This window comes from Osmia bicornis, chromosome 5 (genome assembly GCF_907164935.1).
Source record: "Osmia bicornis bicornis chromosome 5, iOsmBic2.1, whole genome shotgun sequence".
Classification (NCBI taxonomy): domain Eukaryota; kingdom Metazoa; phylum Arthropoda; class Insecta; order Hymenoptera; family Megachilidae; genus Osmia; species Osmia bicornis.
This window is the reverse complement of record NC_060220.1, coordinates 6,324,822-6,348,036: the sequence shown is the minus strand read 5'-3', so window position 1 is coordinate 6,348,036 and position 23,215 is coordinate 6,324,822. Positions and strand designations below refer to the sequence as shown.

Sequence of the window (23,215 nt, the reverse complement as noted above, 5' to 3'; positions counted from 1 at the left end):
AAATAGGAATTTTCGTCAATTTGTAAATGATATTTTGATTTGAAGAAAGTAATCAAATAAATTTATCTATCCTTTACAAATAATTCTACTTTTTTTTATATCGAAAACAAAATTTATGTTCAGAGATTAAAGGGTTAAAATTAGATCATCGTCATTTAAATTTCCTTAACCATCATTGCACTCTGCTCATTCACGTGTACGTAACCTTCGGGTACCTTTATCTTGCCGGATCTCAATCTCTCGACTAAGGACCACGATCGGAGTTCAACAACCCGAACGATATCATAACCATAATAACCGAAGAGGTTCGCAACTTATCCAGGATTCTTGAAAATTTGCGAAGGTTCGCAGAATAGTGGAGATAATCGCGATCAGTCATGCCACACCGTCTCGACGGCCGAATTTTCTTTCTTCCATCGCGCCACCCACTCGGCACCCCCCCATCGAGATTTATCTTTCGACGATAGAACGTCGCTTCGGTTGGCTGTGCCGTTCGAAAGTGGCCCCGTAGAGGAGCAAGGGGGATTTGATTGATTGCCAGGGTGGAGTCTAACACACGAGGGTGGTTGACTTGCGCAGATTACACACGTACGACTTCCACCCACCCTTTGGTCGCGTACGAAGATTTCGCGAAGAAAAAGAGGTCGCTTCCCCCGCGTTTGCACGGCTTCGCGGAATGGTTTCTCGACAGGAACGTCCTCCCATCGAAGGGGTCGGTTGAGAACATACTGTCGTGTCGCGAAGCAAAAGAAAATTCAGGAAACTAACGAGTAGAATATTCCATTTTCTCTTTTTAAACATACCCTTGAATATTAATAAACAAACATACACAGATATGTTTGTCATTTAAAAATTATTACATAGTAAGTGCACAGGTAATACAGCATCTTCATCATAAATTGTAGATACATATATCATTTATGATAATTATTATATTATTTTATTTTTGAAATTCTTATAAGATATCAAAAATAAATTTTCATTTAATTCATGATTTTTTTGTTGATTATTGTTTGTATATCTCTTAAGATTGATCAAGTTACATAAATTCTGTTGCTATTTTTGCTTTCAAAATATACCCAAGAATTTTGTCGAGAAAAACCTGGAACATCCTATATGAATACCTGACAACCACCCCTAAAACCAAAGGTTTATACCCCGAAGAATTCCGTGTATCAGCAAAAGCAAGCAACGGGAAACCATACAAACTTTATGGTACACGTATCGCGACATGGTGCGCGTGCACCCGCACATGTTCAGCCAGCATATCGAGGGGTGCACCAGGGGGTGGGTGGGCAAAGACCAATCGGAAGCAAGCATTCTTTATCCGACCGAGTATCTTGAACGCATGCCTCACGTACGAGGCGTGGTTTGGGGGCTACCCTTATTCGAACGTCGCCGAGTTCTTTCTTTTTTTTTTCCTACTCCGGTGTTGCATTTTGCTTCCCGCACCACCACCTACCACCGCCATACTAATGCCATGAATTTGCACTACGATGTGGGCTCGTCGTACACCTTGCTACGAATACGAATTGCCGAGTTGGATAAAAGTTATTTTTATAAATAAACTCAAAGTAAAATTTTATGGTTTCTTCTAAATTATGTTTTTTGATCTGTTGGAAAGTTCGTAATCATATTTAACTGGGAAAGATAACTTTTTACCTATAAATAATACTTGAAGATGGATGATTCTGTAAATAGATATTAAAAACTACAGGAGGATAGTTCACAGTTGACATTTCGTCTTGTACTTCGCACTATTAAGTGTTATTTGCACAGGTGTTCGAGCGATGTAAGTTCATGCTGTTTCCTGCACTTGCACATTTTTCGAAAGGTGCATTGAATAGCATATCGTCGACTTTAAAACCTTATAAATATGTTCATAATTATTAACTATTTCATTTGACTTATTATAATTTTATCCTGCCGTTGTCAGATTTTCAATCCTACCAAGGAAAAGTTTTTATCAAAGTCGTGGTTACGAATTTATGACAACTTAAGCGACAATTTCCTAAGAGTTTAAATTGCAAGAAGAAGCGCGATCACAGTGTAATTCGCAACGAAACGCTTGAATTCCAACGATGTTGTTAGGAGCACACACGGGTGCGCGCACATGCCGCCGCCAAATTGCCGGCCGTTCCTTTTTGCACGGTTGGAAAAATTGGCAAAGGCAGTCAGTACGCCTCGTCCTGCAATATGTAAAATAATGACGGCCGCCTGAAAGGAATGCATAATGAGAGATATCTCTCAACTCGTGCACCCGGTCCGAGGCGCTTCCACCACCCCTCCGTCACCCACGTGTCTATCAGCATACGAGCATGCATTATCGTTACGTTATCCATGCTACCGTCGAGAAATTTCATGGAAATTTTCAAATCGACCTTCGACTTCCCCGTCTTGCAACCACTTTTGCCTCCGTTTAATTCCTCGATCATCAAATTTCAGAAAACTTTTTTTTTCTATCGGTCTTCGAATCAACAATATTATTCTTTGGAAATTAAAAATTGTTCAAATTGACTATCTTTGTTTTTAATAATAATTAGAGTTTCAGACTGTTGAGACCACACTGTGTGATTTCTAGCTTAATTATTTCTTTGTTGCATATCTTAATTAACGCGGTTAAGTAATTAACGCGCCGCAGGTCGCTAGTGATCGTCGAGAGTAGACTTCTCTTTCTCGTGGCATCGCGATTTCGCATTACATCCGACAACAATTTCGCGAGGAACCTTCCGTGACAGATAGCTTGATTGATAATTAACTGGCAGACGAAGCAAATGATAGGATGTCGAAGAAACGACAAGATCGTTAAGTTGTCTGAGTATCGGCGAACGAGGGAGAATTATGATCGTGTCGTCGTTGCAGTTTGTGTACCGTGCCATGCGTAATTATTTCCACCGTTAGCACGACTTGTATTCATTGTTTTTAATTACCTCGAAATGAGAAGGTGATTCGAGCCAGATAGGCGTGCACCTCGTTAGACCGAAGAAGTCTTATTTTTTTCGCTCCTTGAAGCGTGGACCTTCGCTTTTCATCACAGTTACTCCTCTTATCTTTTTTACTTTTCTTTAGAATCCTTTATCTTTTCGTTTGTTCTTGATCGACAGTATTATTTTTCTCCGAGGAAATGGAAAATGTGCTTGCTAAGATTTTTAAATTTCCTTCAAGATAATAATTTCTTTAACTTCTACACCTCGAAAATAATTCTCAAAGCCTGAGAAAGCCAAGTTGAAACTTCCAACGCATCTTCGCCAAGATCGTACAAGCCATACACAATGGAAAACGAAAGAAAATGTAGGAAGAGTCGTGGAAAAAAGGGAGCAGTTCCGAGCGCAATCGTGCTCTCGAGCCAAAAAGCTTTGGCTGGTTAACGATTTCCCGATAGCTGGTCCGCTTGAAGGCTCGAAACGCATCGATTATACACAAAGGGCGAGCTGGAAGAAATCGTTCGAGGCGGAGGCAGCCACCTGTACATGCACGTAAGCCAGATAAATCTCGGGGCGAATCTCGATGCAGGAAGAAAAGGGAGGGTTGTAACAGGCCGCCCTATATGTATGGTAATATCGACAGGGAGGTCCCAGCGATCCAATAGCTCGCTATCGTGCCCGTATTATGCGGTGACGCCGAAAAAAAAAAGAAAAAAGAAAACGAATAGAGAAACGGAAGTGAAGGAAGAAGAGAGAGACGACGTCACAGGAGAAGCTCCGAGGCAGGGCAAACAAGAGAAGCTGAAGCGAGGAGAAGTAGAAGGAGATGGTGGAAGAAGAAGAAGAGAAAACGAACAGAAAAACAATCGACCGCGAAGAAAAGAGACACACGGCTATGATCCGTTTCTCTTTCCACTTCCGTTCGTGTGTGACACGTCGTCGAACTGCGAGGCGAATTATAGCTCCTCCAACGGAGGAAGAAGAACAATCGAGGAAGAAAAGAACAGAAGAGAGCGAAGAAGAAACAGACAGGGTGTAGGGTGAAAGTCGGGAAACGGTGGTGGAAAGAAAAAGAAAGAGGGTAAAGAGTAGAGAGCGGGTGGACGGTAAAAGGGGTGAGGGTATGTGGGGGAGGGAAAGAACATCTCTCGGTTCTCTGGAAAGCATAGAGGAGAGTAGTGAGTCGGCGTCGCCCGGGCAACGGCTCTGCCACCTTATTGGATATGTTGAGCAATTTATTTTATTTTTCCCCACTCTCCCGCGGCACAGGGGGGGTGGATTGGAAGGTACGAGACGCGTAAAAAGAGAGAAAGAAGGATGGAAAGAACGTTTGGGGGAGAACCACCACCCTCCACCTACTACTCTCCGCGCACACATCGACGCCATTTTCCAATATCGCGTCAAGCGTTCGCTCGCTCGCTCGCTCGTTCGCGTCTCTTCCTTCTCCTTCTCCACCTCGACTCGTCTCGTTTCGTCTCGTCTCGTCCCGAACCCGTCCCGACTCGACTCGACTCGTCTCGTCTCGCCTCGTTTCATCTCTCGGATCTCGTGGTCTCGCTCGTTCGCTCTTTTCTCGCCAGGAGAAAGAGAGAATGCAGGGAAAGGCACGAAACGAGAAAAAGGGGGTGCAAAAGGAGAGGAGGCTGGGGCGAAGCTGGCCGGGCTGCGATGGGGACGAGAGAAGAGCTACCCCGCTAACGTAGCTTCGAACGGAGAACGAAGCGAGGAGGTTAGGTGAGAACCGTACGTTCCTCCACCCGTAAATTGGCAATATTCATGCCGGGCCGCGTACACGGCTTCCAGGGGGGGTGAGCCGAGTCGTAGGAGGACGCGGAGGGTGGTTCGGCTGCACAACCGATTCCCATAGCCCCCGGGCCGCACCCGCGAAAGCGCTCACCTAGACAGTTCGTTCGTTATTTTTACGCCCCTGCCGGAATGAGGATAAAGCCACGGTAACCGCGTACCAACCTCTCTCCCTCCAACCCTTGCTGTTTCTCGACAGCTCCTTCTTCCTCTAAACGCGGCTGTTGCTCCGGTACCGCCGCGTCGATGAAATTCTTCTTCTATTTTCCTTTCCCCACCACTCCTTTTCTTTGTTTTTTTCTTTTCTTTCTCTTCGATCGCACGACGCCTTTCAGACATCCCGGAGTCCGATGTGTTTTGGCTGGCTGGTTAGACGGACGTTTGTCTCGTTGAAACGCTGCTGCATTCAACCAGAGTCTAACCCTGCTGCTTGACGAAGGGGAATAGAATGAATGGAACCGAGGAAGGATAATTCCTTCTTCTTTAAAGAACGAGTTAATTCGATTTGTAAGGTTTATGCGAGCTGACTTGGATTTTAAGGGGTGATCACTGCTTAGATTGATTCCTTTCAATTTTTGAGGGATGGAAGGGTGTATTCGTTAACAAAATATTTTAATATTACTCTGTAATCATTAGAGACTTGTGATAACTATGACACTAGATGTATCGATTACATTGCAATAAAGCAGAAAATTTAAATGTATATTATTTTTAATTTCTTTTTCCTTTTTAACATATTTATTGGCAGGAAACTGAAATACCTCTATTTTTAAATTGATAGCTACAAAAGAAATTATGGAACTCTACTGAATGAATTTTAAAACAAATTTTAATATAAACTTTCAACATATTTTCCTTTGTCATATAAAAAAAAAAGATTCAATTCATAATCATGTTAAAATAACGAGTCTATACCGCAGTTAAAGCTACTTCCGACGAAGCTTTAAATTAGTCTCCCTCAGTTCTCAACTTCTGGAACACGGAATTAACAGAAGCCGGTAACAAAGGTGATCATTACATGATCTGGACAAAAGGGAAGCGGGTTTTCGGTAAGCCTTCAATTAATGCAAACTTCCTTGGGTAAAAATCGTTTTAAAATTACTTGGCACCATCGTGCTCGAGTTGTAGCACCCCCTGCCGCGACCTCGTCACCCTGCCACCCTCGGCTGAGCCCCGGGAGCGAAGAAGCTGAGGGCGGCTTTAGAAGTTCGAGCGGTATTCCAACTTTTAAAATATGTCAAATTATTTTCCTTTCAGAATCGCCTGTCGTCTAAATACATTTTCATCTTTGCCGGTGTATTTAAATACACGGGGCTCGAATCGGCTCCCCGTGAATACGCCTGTACGTAAACCTCCTGCCCGGTGTCGAAGCGAAATTATTTGAAATTATTTCGTGACTGACAACCTCCCGTGAGTATAGAGGAGATCGGTGATTTTCTTATTCGTTGAAATGAAAAATTGCCATGAATTTGGGTTTTTGAAGCAGCTTGGTGTGGAATAAAATAAGGGATGAAAATTTTGGTATTTTTGCAAATTTTAAGTTACCAATTTTTCTTTTCCATAAAAGTTCCTTAATAATTTCTCTAATTCAAAATAAGAAATTTCGAAGGATTTCTATTCCACCATTAATAAATTAAAGTACTGCTATGTATCAAAATACAATTTGATATAACACAACTTTGACAAAGTATAAAAGATAGAATCAACCATATTAATATTGCTGATGTAAATTAACAGATAGAACGACACTTTCCGGGAACGTTGAGTTGCAGTTTCTGATGGAATTGAAAGTAGATGAAATAGCTGATTTAATCAAAAAACGTGTAACAGCTATAACTCTATTAAAATTAATATTGATTAATCAAAAAGTGCTATAAAATATTCATATTCCATGGAATTTATTCTTTTATGGCAATTCATTTAATCATTTCTCAGATACAAATATATTAATTTTTTCTAAATTAGAATTTTGAGAATTATTTTTATTTCTATATGTGGAGAGATTTATTCAAAAAGGCGAGTAATGGAGCATCTAACTCTAATATCGCCATTTTCCTTGCTCACTACTGTATATATTGAACCTGATCCCTTAGCTGCAGGTGGAAGATAGCTACGTACCTATCCACGCAATTACATTACGCACGAAGCGACAACTCTTTGTGCCACGTTAGATATCAAAGCTCGACACGCACACTCTGCTACCCCAACCATCTTTCTCCCTCAGTGCAGCCAAGCAATAGAGTTCTTCCTTGCTTTCCGTCACTCTATATCCACCACTGTTCGCGACGCGGTTCTTCCGTCACCTGAAAGTAGCCTCCACCTCCATACTTTTTCTTATCTCATTCTTCGACAGATCCTTCCGTCGTATACCAACCAGACGAGAGAAAGACAATTTCTCCTAGCGCCTTTCCTCTCCCTTTGGTTTTATATGAAAGAGGGAGAAGAAATGATCTTTGGCTGCGTGCACGGCTTCAGACCACGCTAATAAATTGTTCGAGAACAGAACTGACTGTCCTCGAACACGAATGCTCCTTTTTCAAGAAAAGATAAGAAATATTGAAGATATTGGGGGATAGACTTACAATTGCATGTTAGAATTTAAGAAAAACCACCCTAACACTTTTCTAATGACCTGATGTCATCATAAGATATCACGCTTAGTACTTAGTCTTAAGTTTAAAAAAATTTCTATTTCAAAATCAAAACGATAGGAAAAGAATTGACGGAAGGAATCGAGGCGAAGCAAAAAGGGGGAGAAAATCAGCTCCCCGTAATATCGAGACGTAAGATCTCGAGATTAGCGTTGGCATATCAGCGTTGGAGTAACAAAGGTATGTCCAGTGTTTTTGTATCTGTAGTCAGTGATCGGAGAGGAAGCCAAACGCGCGCGAAGCAGTTAGCTTTATTGCAGCGAGCGCGCGCGGCAGTTTTTAATATCGCTTTGGCGCGGCCGCGTCTGCCAACTGACAAAAGGAGGAAAAAAGAAAGAAGAGGCGTTAATGGAGAACGTTTTCGCTCTAACGACCACGGAGAAAGAGAAGGGGGTGAAACGGGCCAAGAACTACACCGGTCGAGGCTGCGGAAAGGGGTGGACCCTGGCGCCTACTCGCTGCCCACCAGACATGCTCGCCAGACCGTATGGTTTTTGTGCGAGTAGAAGCGGAAGAAGGAGGTGCAATAAGAATGCAGGGAACTTGCTCGTCCCGGGGAAGTTTGGCAGAGGGCGAGGACATAGTCGTTTATCGTTCCTCCAGAGAGAAGATTCCACGATGAGTCATGATGTCGTGGTTGGACTAGTCTTTCCTCCCTTATTATGGGTCACTGAGCAGACCGTCTGATGCTTCTTTTATTTTACAGCTTGTACAAGATACTGATCTGAGATGTAAAATTGATTTAGGGTGTTTTTTGATATTTTCTGAACGGTCATTGTCAATTATCTTCCAAAATTTAATTAAGGCATACGAATCGCGATTATAAATAGTAAAACAATTACAATAGTTTTAATAATAATTAATTTTTCACTAAATTTCAATGAATTTCTTCTTAATGAACTTTCTATTCTGTCACGCATCATTACCTAAACTAATCAATCACTGCAACTTCTTACACTTCGGGATAAATATCCATTAATCATAAATGCTTAACCATCTGCTCTTACGCTCGCATAGTTCATCGATCTTAAAATCGAACGATCTAATATCGGTATAAATTCAATTATAAATGATCGATACTTAATTCGTGATAGTTTTGAAAGCACACGGGTAATTGAAAATTTAATAACTTTTACGATATCAATTTCTAAACTAAAATTTGAAGTAGACTATTTTCTAAAATTTGAATTGTTAATTGAAACATTAAATACCATACACTTCCTACCATAGAATTTTAAGAATTAATTAAAAACGATGCTTCAAATTGAGCTACCGTGCCACAAGTAGCTTCCTGTAGCAATCATGCACCCCATTTAAACCACAGTTACGATGCATCTCTCAAGATCTTGAAGAGATGTACAGAATATCGTGTCCCTTTGTCAGCGTAAGTCATCGCCCTGGAGATCAAAGAAATGATAAATGGGTTCTGTGCTCTTTTGAACAAGAAATCTCTTGCATTATCGTTCGATCTTCTTTCATTCCATTTTATCGAAAGAACCGTGCGTTCGAGCGAAATATGTGCTGAACGTTGAAGAACTTCTCTGCACCCTTTGATCTCTCATCAAATATTAAGAATTAATATTCTGTTCCTGTTCGAGCATTGAATTTACATCGATAGCTGCTGTCAGTTTCAAATAAAACTGGTAATTAATTGCAGATATTAAGGTAATCTCTTATCAGCTACATAAAAGCGAAGAAAGATAACCCTCATTTACATTATAAGTGAAATTAACTTTGAAATCATTTACCGTATGGAAATATAGGAATGGAGACTCGTTCTATTAGATTCTACGTAGAACTGATAAGAACTTGTCCGGCCAGTCTGTTAAAAAAAATAATAAACTTATCCATTTTGAAATCATATACATGCAGAATATATTAACGAAATTATATCTCCATCTTGTTATATTTAATAACAAAAACCTAAACCACCAACATTCTGCAGTAATAGTATAAGCTTATCTCGTTTCCTTTATCATATATTATAATAAAAATGAGAAGAAAATAAAATTGAGTTTAAGAAGTTGAAATTTTTGGTTTACATTTTTTGAAAAGCTTCGATAACGTGACCAAGTGCGTACACCTCAACTCGTGGATTCCTTCGACGCGAAGGGATGAGAAGGAGGGATGAAACGGGGGTCGTCGGAGGCTTTAAATCCAATCCCGCCACGCGGATTAATAAAAGGATTCACAGAGTTTAGGCCGCTCTTATTACTTCGGCTTTCCTGGAGTTGCTCTTGGGAAGAGCGCTTCTTTTACCCCTCGTATTCTCTTTATCCGTCAATATTAGTAACAGTGCTGTGTACCGCATTTAAGGACGTGTTTACAGGACCTTCGTGCCTGTCCTTCCACTGCACAAAGCCGGAAGTTACATTATTAAAGGCGATATTAGCCGCGGATATTGGACAAGAGGTTACGGCAGGAATTTAACTGTATTTTCGATAATAAAAAGAGCATTCCTGGAGAACTTTTTAATTACGAGACTCCACGGGTTCTCCGGTTTATTTTTCCTTCTTGCGAGGACGAGATTCTTCACCTTAGAATAATAATCTTTACAAGGAAGCAATTTAACGTTATTTTATTGGCTAAACAAGATGCATTATAAGATTCGTTTCAATAATAATTTTGTAAAAATTTCAATCTTTTATCGTGTAATAAGCTTGAGAATATTTGAAAACATTTGGTATTAATCTTGTAAGTCAATATTGTTAATTATATTCAATAATAAATAAAGAAACTGAAGAAGTACAATTTAGATATCTAACTAATACACATCAGACACCTTTCCTCTACCAATCAATTAACAAGAAATCATCCATAAAAAAATTCAATTCGCAGAAACAGTTCGAACTTTCACTAAATCTGGTGTCACAATTCGCCGAATCGATTGGAGATCGATTAAATTCAATTTACCGGCGTTACGAGAACGGAGCTAAAAGGCTCGCGAACGAACGTGCGATTCCCTCGAATCGATTAAACGTCCACGGTGCACTGTGAACGGAATACTTGCGAGCAATTAGCCATAGCGTTAAATGTTTTCTAGTTAATCCAACAGCGGCAAGAAATCGACGTCGTAGTCGTCGAGGAAGAAGGAAAAGAACAGGGAGTCTCCCGTTAATGGCTATTACCTCGTCCCTACCAGCACCCGAGCGAATAAAATTTCGTTCCTTATACACTTCGCATTCTCACGATCGGTACAACCCTTTCTTTAGAATCCTGTCCCGAGAGATCGATTACAAGATTTAATTCAAACGAAGGAACTGCGTTACTGAGTTGGAGAACAGTAGAATGTTAACCAGACGTAGCCGTGTCAACGAAATTTCCCTAACAAGAGGTAAAAAACAGAAAGAAAGAAACATTCGAAGGATTCTGGTCGCAGCAAAATCTGCTTATTCAGCCGGAACCACAGACTCGAAGCTCTCTAAACACGCAGCCAAGCCGGACCGTGATATTCGCCTTGTAATTCGCCCGGTCAGATTTACTTCGTACCCTTTACTTCGGCCTTCGTTTACATCTCGTTATACGTGCCTGAGAATATTTATTTACTCGTTCCTTCTCCGAGCATCGTTTCCTGCCGTTTCTCGGAAATCCTCGCATTGCCGGCTGGTACCCTCTCGTACGACCGACACGAAGAAGCTCTCCTCCAACTCTTGCCCCTTTCCACCTTCATTACTGTTATCCAGCAGAGACCGCAGAAGTTCGAATGAAAATTTTCGCCTCGGCCCATGCCGCTTCCGGCACGTACCGATACCATGCCGCTGCTAAAAACTACCACAGCCGTGACCTTTCCCACACAGAACGGACCGCTTTCAAGCTTTTCGATAAACGTTGCTGACTCGCCAACGTTTCGCTAATGGCGTTGATGAGTTCTTAGAATTCTCCAGTGTAAAGGAACTCTACATAGTTATTTTGATTTTCATTCATTTCGAACGTTACAGCAAAATTCTTCGACCGTTCACGCATCCTCGTTCCGCGCGATAAACAAGTCTCAACGAGACGCGGTCCCGCTAATTGACAGACGGTAATTATTAACGTCTGACGAGGGCGTGTTAGAAATGGCCACGAGACGGAAACATTAATCTGCATCGCGGGTTTCACAAGACAGTCGCCAAAGGACAAAACCAGCCCCGGCGATCATTAGAATTTCCACATCGTCGCTGATGCAAATAATTGACAGCGAGATAATTACGGTACCTGGTCGCGGCATAATGCGTACGAACAAAAGGGCGAGGACAATTTATTGCACACTTATCGAGCTCGCTCGCGGGCGCCTACCAGATCGATCCGGAAAAAAATAAGTGCTGCCCTGTTATGCAAACTGTTATCCGCGAACGAATATGATTTATGGTGTTGCCGCGTTGATATAAAGCGGTTGTCGCGTCCGTACGGCAATCTTATCGCGATCGATTTCCAACTGGCTACACTATACGCGGAGTTAATTAAGCGAAAATTAATTTATATTGTAACCAGGAACGAATTGATAGAGCAATCTTGAAAAATCTTGCTCATCGGTCGGAAAATGAAGGTAAATAAGTAAAACGAAGGCGGGAACGTTTGAAGATTTACCGAGGGACCAGTTTCGCGTTAAACGCTGAAACGAAGCGAGCATTATATTCTCGCGACAGAGACTTCCTTTTAACGCGGACCGGGTAGAAAGTAAAACGATTCCGCAACTTCTTGGCGAAGGAAATAGTCGAGGCAGCCGTTACGACAAAAAGCATTTGCGCGACCCTGTGGATACGTGCGGCGTGGAAAAAAGAGAGACAGACTGGTAGACGGTCGTGGAACGATGAAGGATGCAGCGAGGGGCCATTTGTATTCATATGAAAATATTATCTCGCTGCGCGTCCTGCCTCTTCAGGATCGCTATTGGGTTTGCATAGATACTTATGCATGAAGGTAACATTGCCCGGCATTGTTATGCAACCCGCTGTAGATCCTCAATATAGATCCCCGCTCGCGGTTCCATTCGGATTTCAAGAGCTTCGTCCTCCTAGCCTTCGGAGGATTCATCGTCCGGGACGAACTTCTAAATCGAAACTCTCTTTCCGTGCAACGCGCTGCTCGAGATTTACATCCATCTTTTTACTTTTCTTTTGTGGGAAACGGTGAGAGCTGAAACGGATGTTGTGATGGTAATTGCGATTGGGTGTACAATCGCGTTTTAAGTAAGACATTTACTGAAATACGACTGTGAGTTATGGAAAAATTATTTCAACGAAAGAAACAATTCAATGTTCCTCTCTTTTCTTTCCTTCTATGAAAACAGTGGCAAAAGGGTACCTGATGTGATTGCAATTGCAATTGAGAGTGAAACATTTATTGAAATATAAAGAAAATAAAATCGAATAGTTTGAAATGAAGAAGCAAATGAAGACACTATGAAATTCTCCAAAATATACGATCCTTGGATTCAGAGGTAATAGATTTTTCCAAGAAGAAGCGGTGAAAGTGACCGGTGACAGTGTACAAGAACTTCCGAACTGATTGGTAACCGGTTCAACAACGCGGAAATCTTTGTCGCCGCGAATGAAACGATTCGCGAAGCTGACATTAACGCGAGTAACCGTTGCTCGCACCTCATCGCCCCGCATTATCGTGCGATCTTGCGTAAGTTCTTAATATAGACTGTTACAGGCCGAAGGGCCGTTAAACGTCCGACTTTGAAGAATCCGTTCGCCAGAAGAATGTCCAACAAACTCAGGCTCCCTTTTGCTCTGCTTGCCATACTCACGGCAAGGTGTGATCGAATTTCCAGTTGTCGGAACGCAGAATTCCACTTTGATACTTCAACGTGACGTCGACTTAATCGCGTGCACGGACCCGGCTTGCCTGCTGATGGAAGCGCACCCTGTTACCTTTCAGCTTGGATACCAGTTCCTCCGATACATGTTCAGATTTTTTAATCCACTGACTTGTTTTAGTTATTTCATTCCTATTTTAATACTGAATAGATCTTGCATCATTTCAATTATTATTTGTTCCCATTTACAAAAATTCCAAAACCTCTTACCACTGATCGAAAGAAAATTTTTCACCCTTCTCTTTCTTTAGGATGTTTCATTACATTGCAAAAGTCTGATACGACCAATCAACTCTGGCTACCAGACAGCTTCGTTTCTACATCCGTTGTACAACAATAGACTAGCAGAGCACTGGGATGAGACTCAGGTATAAATATACTCGTCTGTGTACCAGTTGGCAATCTCTGGTGTGTGTATGTGTGTCTGTGAGAGTCGGCAACATTTATTGGACCCCCGTATGCTACTATGCAATCAATAATTACGTGAAGCTGGATTAATGCACAGGCTCCGACGAAAGCACTTGTCGGTGTTTGCGATATGAATACGCTGGTATGATTTAGTTCGCTCCCCGGGACGTTTCTAGTGGCCGAATCAATAAATGACTGTGCTCTGTGCTGTTGGAAAAGGATAATTAGAAGTTCGAATAACCAGGGAATAATGAATTCGTTCATTGCTCTGAATTATATAGAGTACATTGAACTTTTGAGAAGGGGTGAATCTGTCTCGCGATCAATTACTTTGTTTTACGTGTGATATTTTTATTGAAGATGAAGTTGAACGACTTTTATCGTACCACTGTTGGTAAAGGATAATTAGAGGTTTAAATGAATTTTATTATGATTGTAAATTATAAATTGAGAAGGTATATTGAACTTTCGAAAGGGGTTAATTTATCTTTTAACAATGACTTTTTTTTAGGACGACTTTGAATGAAAATTCGATTAGATGAAAAGCACAATTCACTGAGAAGTTGAGTTCGAGAGAAGGCAAAGGGGATGAAACGAGGTAAAAGGCGAACGAATATAGAGCAAGAATGGGAAGATGTTAGAGTCGATGTGGAAGAAGCGAGAAAGATTCGACCGAAGTATGAGATTACATTACACCCGTGTGGTCTGCGAAAGAAATTCAAGCCGGCAATTTCGATTAAATTTAATCTTGCGCAGGTTTCGAATCAGGCGCAGTGGCGCAATGAAACCGGAGGGCAGCCTCTCTTTCCCCCATGTAAGTTACCTAACAGGCCTCGTGGACCTCAGCTGAGGTTACCTACGATCATCTTAAAAGGGCGGCCCCTCTCCGAAATCTACGGTTTCACATGGAACTTCCGATTAAAACTCTGCCTCTCGAGCCAACGTGTCATTCCGATTTCTGTTAAACCTTCGCTCAGGAAGCTGTACCTTTCACGGTTCAATAGAGCTGGCAGGGTTATTGTATCCAAAATTCAAACACGAATATAGGATAATACATCGTACCTTCCTTTTAGTTCAATTATAATTAACAACAAATTCATTTGATATTTGAATTTCTGAGAAATATGACAAAATCATTCGAACTTCAATCAATCTCCACGAATCGAAACAAATCCGCGGACAAAATCGTTTCGGATCCGAACGGAAGTCATTCATCATGTAGGTAACAGGATTTCGAAGATACCAAACGAAAGGGTACAAAAAGGATCAAAGGATCTCGGACAAGAAGCAACTCCGCCATTCGTGGACGTGATGCAACCAACGCGATGCAATCGATTCAAACCGATATTAATAAATTCTGGCTGACCAATGGCAATATACTGGATCACCTGGGCGCAAATGAATCGCGATGAAGAGGTAGAAAAAAAAATGGTCAGTCGGTGTATAGCTCGCGCTATTCATTAGCCATCTGCTCCCAGGTAAATCCATAATGACAGGATAAACTAGCTGTTTACAGGTGATTACGCCAATTATCGACGATGCCCGGCGTCCGTGGTTGTTTACATTTCACGCAGTTCTACGTATGCAAGCGTAAACTACTTGCGGGTATACACGCTCACGCATAATGGCGATACGCGAACGGTGCAATGTGCATCCTGGTGCAGACTGACCGCGTGTTCGTGGCAATTTATTGCTCGCACGATACACTAATCGGGAGACAGAAGGGAGATAGCTTTGACAGCAGGGAGACCAAAGACACGACCGGATGTGTCATGGGGGCCTGCTTCACAGTGGACCTCTCAGTCCCGCTTCGAAGGTCGCTGAACAGACGCTAATGATATGCTAACTGGACTCGAATCTCCCTGGAACGATATTATTAACCTGGCGAACGTTAAATAAATAAAAAACCGTTACCGTTCAGCGGGTCTGATGTATTTAAGTATGTACTACTGGATAAATTTATTGAATACTACTGAAAAATGATTCAACTTCTAAATTTCATAATTTTCTTAAAGTTTCTTCTAAATTATTGTAATAACGTGCAAATTGAACTTTGAAGTTTCTATTTTTTCACTGCTTTGAATGATTTTATTTTAATCAGTGGTACATCACTTCTTAAGTGAGAGAGTGTTTAATTATAATAAGTATTAGAAATTTATTTAAATGCAAGAAATGTCAATTCTTTTTTAAAATAAAATTTCTAGAAAACTGAGATTGATGAAGAGAAACAGTATGGACTCCTAATAATTAGTGCATAAAACTACAAGAAATGCATGATGGACATTAGAGAACAAATTGGTCATTGGACCGTATAATTTTGTTTAAAGTATACCATACTACACACAATTATTTCCACTGCGGCAGCGAACGTGTTAAAGCAAATATCAGATACCGTTCAAAATTGCAAAATTGACGTCGGTATACGTCAAAGATAAAAAGAACGGTTGAGAGGAGATTGCGGAAGTAAGAGGACAAGCGGCATTCACTCGCGTCGCGGTTAAATTATAATACGGTAATTATTATATTTCACGGAGGCGCGTTATTAACGCTACCGTACGATCAACGGAGTAGTCAAAGTGCATACGAAGGCGTGGCATCTTTTCAAATTATACCTGATTTCCTTATCGTCACGGAAATAATTACGAATTAAGAACGACCCATCCAGGTATTTCATGGAACCCCGATGATTTTGTCCCGCCCAAATAATGAATCGTCATTGTCCTATAACGAAGTAAATAATATACACAAAAAAAGGAAAGTTTCAGATAAGTTACAATTACCCTGCATCTCGTTGTGTGATTCACCATTGACGATATTAACACGGATGACACTTATCACGATCTTAATTAACTTATTATGCATCAAAGAATTTCGTATCGTTCTGCTTCGATCACTTTCACGGCTTTTTCAAGATTACTTACGCGACAACATGAAATTGCGTCGAGTATAAGATGCTTCATTTCGCGATTTTATATTTCCTTTTTGCAAACCTGTAAATTAATATCGGTTCCAGTTTTCCAGCAAACTGAACCGGTAATCAATGTTGCTCATCTCCTGTCTGCGGAACTCATAAAGAATTAATTAATTGAGCAGGTAGATGATTGTCGAATATTTTCATTTCAGGCTCTAAATTAAGACAGCCTGTGCGTTGCAAAAGTGAACCGATAATTAGCGACAGTGTATTTTTTTATCGCTACATTAATTACCGGAAACTGTAGCAGGATGAAATATCGAGTATACGAAAATACGAAGTAACAAATTTAACATCTTTGTAATAAACCTGTTATTTGTGATATTGAAAGTCTCGTAAAAAAATAATTGGGCTCTTATGGATCGTAAAATGAAAGCACATAAATTGTGCAAATATCTATCTAATTATCAAAAGAATTAATGAAAGGGGTAACGCGTCGAAGAAGGTATTATTATCAGAAGAATAATTGTACCTTAGTCACTAAGCAATCACGAAATCTTTCGTATGCAAAGGTCTTTGCTCCTTGGGTCATCGCAGATGGACACGCGAGTTAGCCAGAAGATAGTCAGACAGTTTCATGGCAAAATATAAGAGGACGCGCCTTCATTGGCTTTAATGGGACGGCAAATAGGCGGGCAGGAAATTTGCGCTTTCGAGGCGCCTTCGAGCGTGCGAGATACACAGGAAAGCACGCAGGAAATTCTAAGCAAGATGGCCGGACCGGACGAGATCCGCTGATTCAATAGAAACTATTTGCACTGCCATTAGACGGTCCCAACTCGCGTTGCTTTGGCGCCGTGGCCTGTAAACACCATCGGCCGGAAGAGTTCGCGAAATGGAGAAAAACGACCTCTTTAAAGGAGTATTCTTGAAAAAAATCAATTTCCTATTGCACCTTTTTTAAGAACGTACTTTTAAAAATAAGGGCGCGAGCAATGTTCAACCCTTATTTTGAAAAATAAATAATTTTAACCCTTTCACTACCATCAGACCAGTATAAGAGTTGTCGTAGAATAATAGAATAAAATTTGAAAAAATTGAACTATTATTTTTTTATTTAAAATTCCATTTTTCCCAAGTACCTCTGCAGAGGTTAATGGCTAGCGGTGTTGCGAGAGAAACTCTAAATTATCGTTGCAACAGGCGTTTCATTACAATTGCTAATAAATGGCACGCGGCAATGCTCGTGCAGCTTTATGCGCGTACGCGAGCGAACACGAAACGTGTGCATACGGTCGTGGCTGAAAAGACACCGGCGATGTCTTTATTTCGTTTAAAAGGCCACACGAGCAAGCTTCCGAGTTTATGAGAATAAATTATGCAAACTTCGAGGCTGGCCAACGTCGGCGGTCCTTTGTCTACCATGGAGAAAAAAACCTCGCATTCCTCGTGTGTCGCTCCCGTGAGAATAAAGAACTCGCTGTTTAACAGCTCGTTACATCCGCGAGCTAATGTCGTACGAGCTTCGAACAAGATACGCTTTCTTAGCGAACACCTCTTTCCTGTCTCCTCGAGAATATTGTGATAATGATGGAACCGGGTATTGTGTTTGCTTTTCGATGCTGTTTGACCGGAAGCTGTTTGCTCTATGAATTGCTAATTGTGGAATTATAAATAACTTTAACACCTTGACTGCTAAGAAATATTATAATAGAAAAAGTTTAACGCTTTGATGCTAAAATCTATTATTTTCTATTATTTTCATAATAATTCAATATCTCAATGACGGAACAGTATACCTGTACGCACATTAGCTCACAGAGATACGCATTATACACGATATTGTTGTGTTCCGATTACGTTGGACAATGGGTCCATTTCCGGAAGTGGAACGGAAATTGTACACCCCGGCGTGGACGCGAGTCCGTTCGACAACGTCTTCGAGGGGAATGCAATTTCGGGCATCGCCGGACGTCACCAAGAAGGAAACCGGAAATTGAACGGATCCATCGTTGGTAATCGCCTCGATGAATGTTATTTGATTGACGATATTTTATTGAAATTTATTAAGAACCCTCTGAGATAATTTATTTATTTATTTATGGAAAACATAAAAATTACTCGAAACAGAGATGTTTACATTAAAATTTCTGCGCAATATGAACCATTTTTTACTTCTTCATCCCTTGTATTTCATTTTATTTCATTTTTCGTGCATTCTCGCGTAGCATTCTCGTCAGCCTGAATGTCCTCATTCGTTTCGACAATTTTAACTTCACCCAGAGTTTGAGAGTGTCGTGGCCATGGTCTGAATCAGATTTTAGTTTGCTAGTTACCCAGCAACGAATACACGGGTTCGCATGCATAGAAAATGACACGCGAAACCGCGGTATAGAGGGTGAGACCATCGATGAATAATTTCTCTGCGACTTGGACGCTCCGAGCTGCCCCGTTGATAAATTAAGGAACAAATTTATGAATGTTGATGGTCGAGGTTTTGCGCAGTTCCAGGTCGCTCGAGAGACATCAAGGATTGCTTGGAGGGAAACGTCAGTTGACTAATGGTCATTGTGTGGTTCATGTGGAAGATTTGGAGAAATTGCTCTCTGCATAATGTACTAACTGAATTATACATATTTTTGATGTTTCTTTTTACTATCGTTAAAATTAAAATTTGCAACCCCTATATCGTCATTTTCCCTGTGGAACCCTAATATGCAACATTTCATCAATGTACCTAAGACTTAGAATTTATATTTGTTCTACTAAATCATCAACCTCATAGCCAGATCCAAATCATCTTCTCCACATACGATCCACGTACATCGACGCATACGTACGCACACGTATTGTATTCGAACGTGTTGGTGAATGCGTAGTGTACGGTTTGATGCATGCGAATGCGTATCCGGATCATGGGTAAATTAGTGCGAGAATTAGTGTGAGAATTAGTGCGGTACGCGCACCGACATATACGTATTCAAGTAGATAGCAGCTGGGTCGTTGCATAACGTTAACCCCGCGTGTCGTGACTTGTAAATGCGGTGTAAAGACTGACGTGAATATACGCACTAATGGAGGCTTTGCGGGAGTTCGTAATGGAGTGGCCGCGGCGGATTAATGAATTAAAGAAGATAAGGGACGCGTGTTTCCGCGCAAACCACGCGTAAATCCGAACCGGAATCATTTTGTTCGAGGAGTCCTCTCGCGATGACGAACCCCTTCCAAAAATTCATAAAATTCTAATAAATATTAAAACAGAGCGGTGCCCAAGTTTTTTCAGTGAAGATACAGTTTTAAACACGAATACTTTTGAAATTAATCATTGGGGTGGAATCACCTTAGCCATTAGTCCAAAGTTCTCCCAATGACAGGAAAGAAAGTGCTATTCATTAATTTCAATTTAAAGAAACTTGGGGTTTTCTTCCTATCATTACTGGTAATTGTATGTTATTTTTTTTCTGACCCAAACAGAGCAGGATACACTAATGATTTGTAAAATGTTCGAGTCATTTTCTTTCAAATGAAAGACAGAGACAGATACTCAATACTACATATATACTTTACGTTTACTGCAAAACAATATGAAATTGACTGTCGTATTCTATTTATACAAATTAAATATATATTATAGTTTGAAAAGATTTATAAATAACATGATTAATCATAAATACTTCAATTTTAAAAAATTGATAATTAAATGTGGTGTCATTATGGAAATAGTACGTAATATAGATATTGTACGTATCATTATACAGAAAACATGTTTTAAAATACTGTTTATAATAATCAATTGCAAAATTACATAGGTATCTTGAATTTAATTAGCGAGTTACTTTCTAAACGATCTCATGACAGTTATTGAATATCTATAAACAGGTATTTCAGATATCATAATCATTGCCATAAATGTAAATCTGTAATACATTAATTGAATAAATCTGTCTTTTATAAATTTGATTACCAATTGTTAACTTTTGCCACTGCAATTCATTATTTGTAAAAGTCATTAGTATTTTTATAACTAAACCTCAATATACGCGAAAATTTAATTTCTGACAAATTTTAAATGTTTAACACTGGTTTTAGTATAGATGATTAATTTAATGGCAGTGTGATAACCTTTATTATCCAGGGAATTGATTTTCGATAAAATCGTTCGCACGCTATTATCATAGAGTATAAATCGTTAGCTAGCCGCGTGGCTACTTAACCGCTCGTTTTAACGTGTTTAGCAGATCCGCTTGCTTAATATGCAAAGTAAGGTGAAATATATGGAATGAGAGCAAAATGAAAGGAAAAACAGTGTTCAAGCTCTACGGAGGAGTGACCATAATAAGATATACAATATTATACACAAGTATTTGCCCATCTATACTAAGTGAAATCAACCCACTTAATATGCAGAAACCTAATAAGGATCGTCATGTAGAAAATTAACATAATTTTGAACTTAATTTTGCATTATGACATTAATATAACGAATGAATAATTATCTTCCACTTGATGTTTCTTTAACGATAAACAAATACTTTCGAACGACAGTATGCCCTGAGTTGCATATGGGAATGGATGCATTCGCAGTCACACAGACGCATGCACGTATGCAACTGTATCTGCGTGTCATGCATAAATGATATATGCATACCATTGCGAATAACTCTGTCCGCCCCAACGCCCAAACGAAGATGTTCAATCCCTCTATCCTCGTTCCTCTCCGATTCTCAGTTTCATGTCATTCTTTGCTCACATACACACGCGTAATTAATAATTTCTGCTGCTTCGAGTATCATTCGGTTCCCCCTAGAGGACGGGTAAGTATTAATTTCGCCACGTGACACGAGCGTCTAAACTGCTTAAACGAGGCCAGCTATAAATCATTCCCGTAAATTATTCCACGGTTCATTAGGAGATGTATGGAAAAGAAATCGACCACTTGGAGATTGCGCTGGTAGGCGCGGATCGAGACGAAAATAATTAGCGTGACGAGGGCTGGGAGCGGATTGCTCGCGCGTGCTACCCATAGGGATGGGATCAACTTCAATATGTTACTCGCAAATTTAAACCAATTTCAAAACCCGAATCTATATAAAATTTAGTATGAATTTCTAAAAAATTAAATATCTACGGGCTCAGAATTTAATATGAATTAATTTTAATATTAATATTTACCAAATATTTATTAAAAAGTTTGAGCATCTTTTAAGATAGTAACAACGCTACTCGATCTACACTTGAATCCATTCCTAGCTCCGACAAAGTAGAAGGGTGCCTTCGGTATTTCTGTGTCGCGCATAAATAGCCCGCGAAAGCCAGCAACGATACGTTTGTTTGTCACTTGTACCGGTACAAACGAGCACACGCGTGTATACAAATTGATCTACCGGCGATTTTTCGTGAAGGCATTCGGACGAGAATATTCTCGTCGGACGATACCTGTCGAGCAGAATGTTTAAGCGAGCGGATGATTAATGGTAGCGCGTACCACTATCCCCTTGGTTTTTAACGTTCAAACTAGCGGAGCAGTTTAAACGACTTGCTGGTAAATGGTAATTTCTCGCGATCAATTACCCCACCTTGTAACGACGCATTTTCTTAGATTTTTCGCGAGTTTTATTACGAGATTGTGAATATTAAGTTGTCCGTATCTAATGAGGATTTTGCAAATGCAGGAAGGATATGCCACTTATCAATTATGGCATATCAATTTGAAGCTTAAAATTTAATGAAAATGACTGCGTAGATATTTCGTTGATAAATATCATGCAACAGCACTAATTAGGAATGATGTTACATGTCAGTTTTAAGATATTAACCAAAATATTAAATGAGGAAAATAAATACTATTAATTAATTTTACCGTTAGTCTTTCGGTTAATTATCTATTCGTTAATTGTTGAATTAAACGTAAATAAATCATGCCAAATATTTGTAAAATAATCATTATCTTTCGTTCATTATGAACTGCCGTTCCATTAAACAATACCAACGAAACCGTGGAAATCATTCTGAGAATGTATGCGCATCTTCTTTCTACAGGGTGTTAATTGCTTTTTTTTATATCTAATTTATGTAAGTGCTGCGTACTACTCTTAATGTGATTTTAAACGACGTAATTTACATAATTAAAATTATAGAAACCGCACTGCTGTATATAACACGATAAAAATTTTATCTAGCTCAGAAATATCAGGATTTAAATTGTAAATAAAACTCTCACCATTATCTCAATTCTCTGATTTCAAAATTAGAATAAGTACCGTTAGAAGCAGTGATATTAAAAAATTGTTATTACGGTAAAATGAAAATAGTTATAAACATATATTAATATTGAAACTGTTAGCAGAGAGAATAGCATTATGTAAAAGAAAATTGAGAGAAAAACATACGTGAGCATCTCATAATCAACTTCTATGTTTGGTGAAATAAATGGATGAAAACCACCCTGAATGGGTCCATTTGGTCCATTTGGTCCATTTGGTCATTTTGAAATAATCTTCTAAGCTTACCTGAAATCATAAATAAAAAACAATTAGTATAATGCTAATAAATGCATCGAATTAATACCAGAAAATATAATTTACATTCTAAAATATCAAGTAATAATATAATTAGCTAAATATCGTTGTGCTTGGATATCAACCTTTTGTCATTATGGGTGATTATATCCATTCTCCGTAAAATACTAAGGCAATTACAGTCTAAGGGTGACTAT

The 23,215-nt window shown here is 39.8% G+C and overlaps 1 protein-coding gene and 1 long non-coding RNA gene across 2 annotated transcripts in view; both read right to left on the bottom strand.

Moving 5' to 3' along the window:
• The window catches only part of LOC114874615 (UPF0489 protein C5orf22 homolog), a 554,926-nt gene that overhangs the window by 402,615 nt on the left and 129,096 nt on the right, over positions 1–23,215 (bottom strand). The window lies entirely within an intron of this gene.
• The window catches only part of LOC114874627, a 144,673-nt gene that overhangs the window by 21,585 nt on the left and 99,873 nt on the right, over positions 1–23,215 (bottom strand). Inside the window, exon 2 of the long non-coding RNA XR_003789129.2 lies at positions 22,890–23,009. This is a non-coding gene — a long non-coding RNA (uncharacterized LOC114874627). The remainder of the gene's footprint in view (positions 1–22,889; positions 23,010–23,215) is intronic.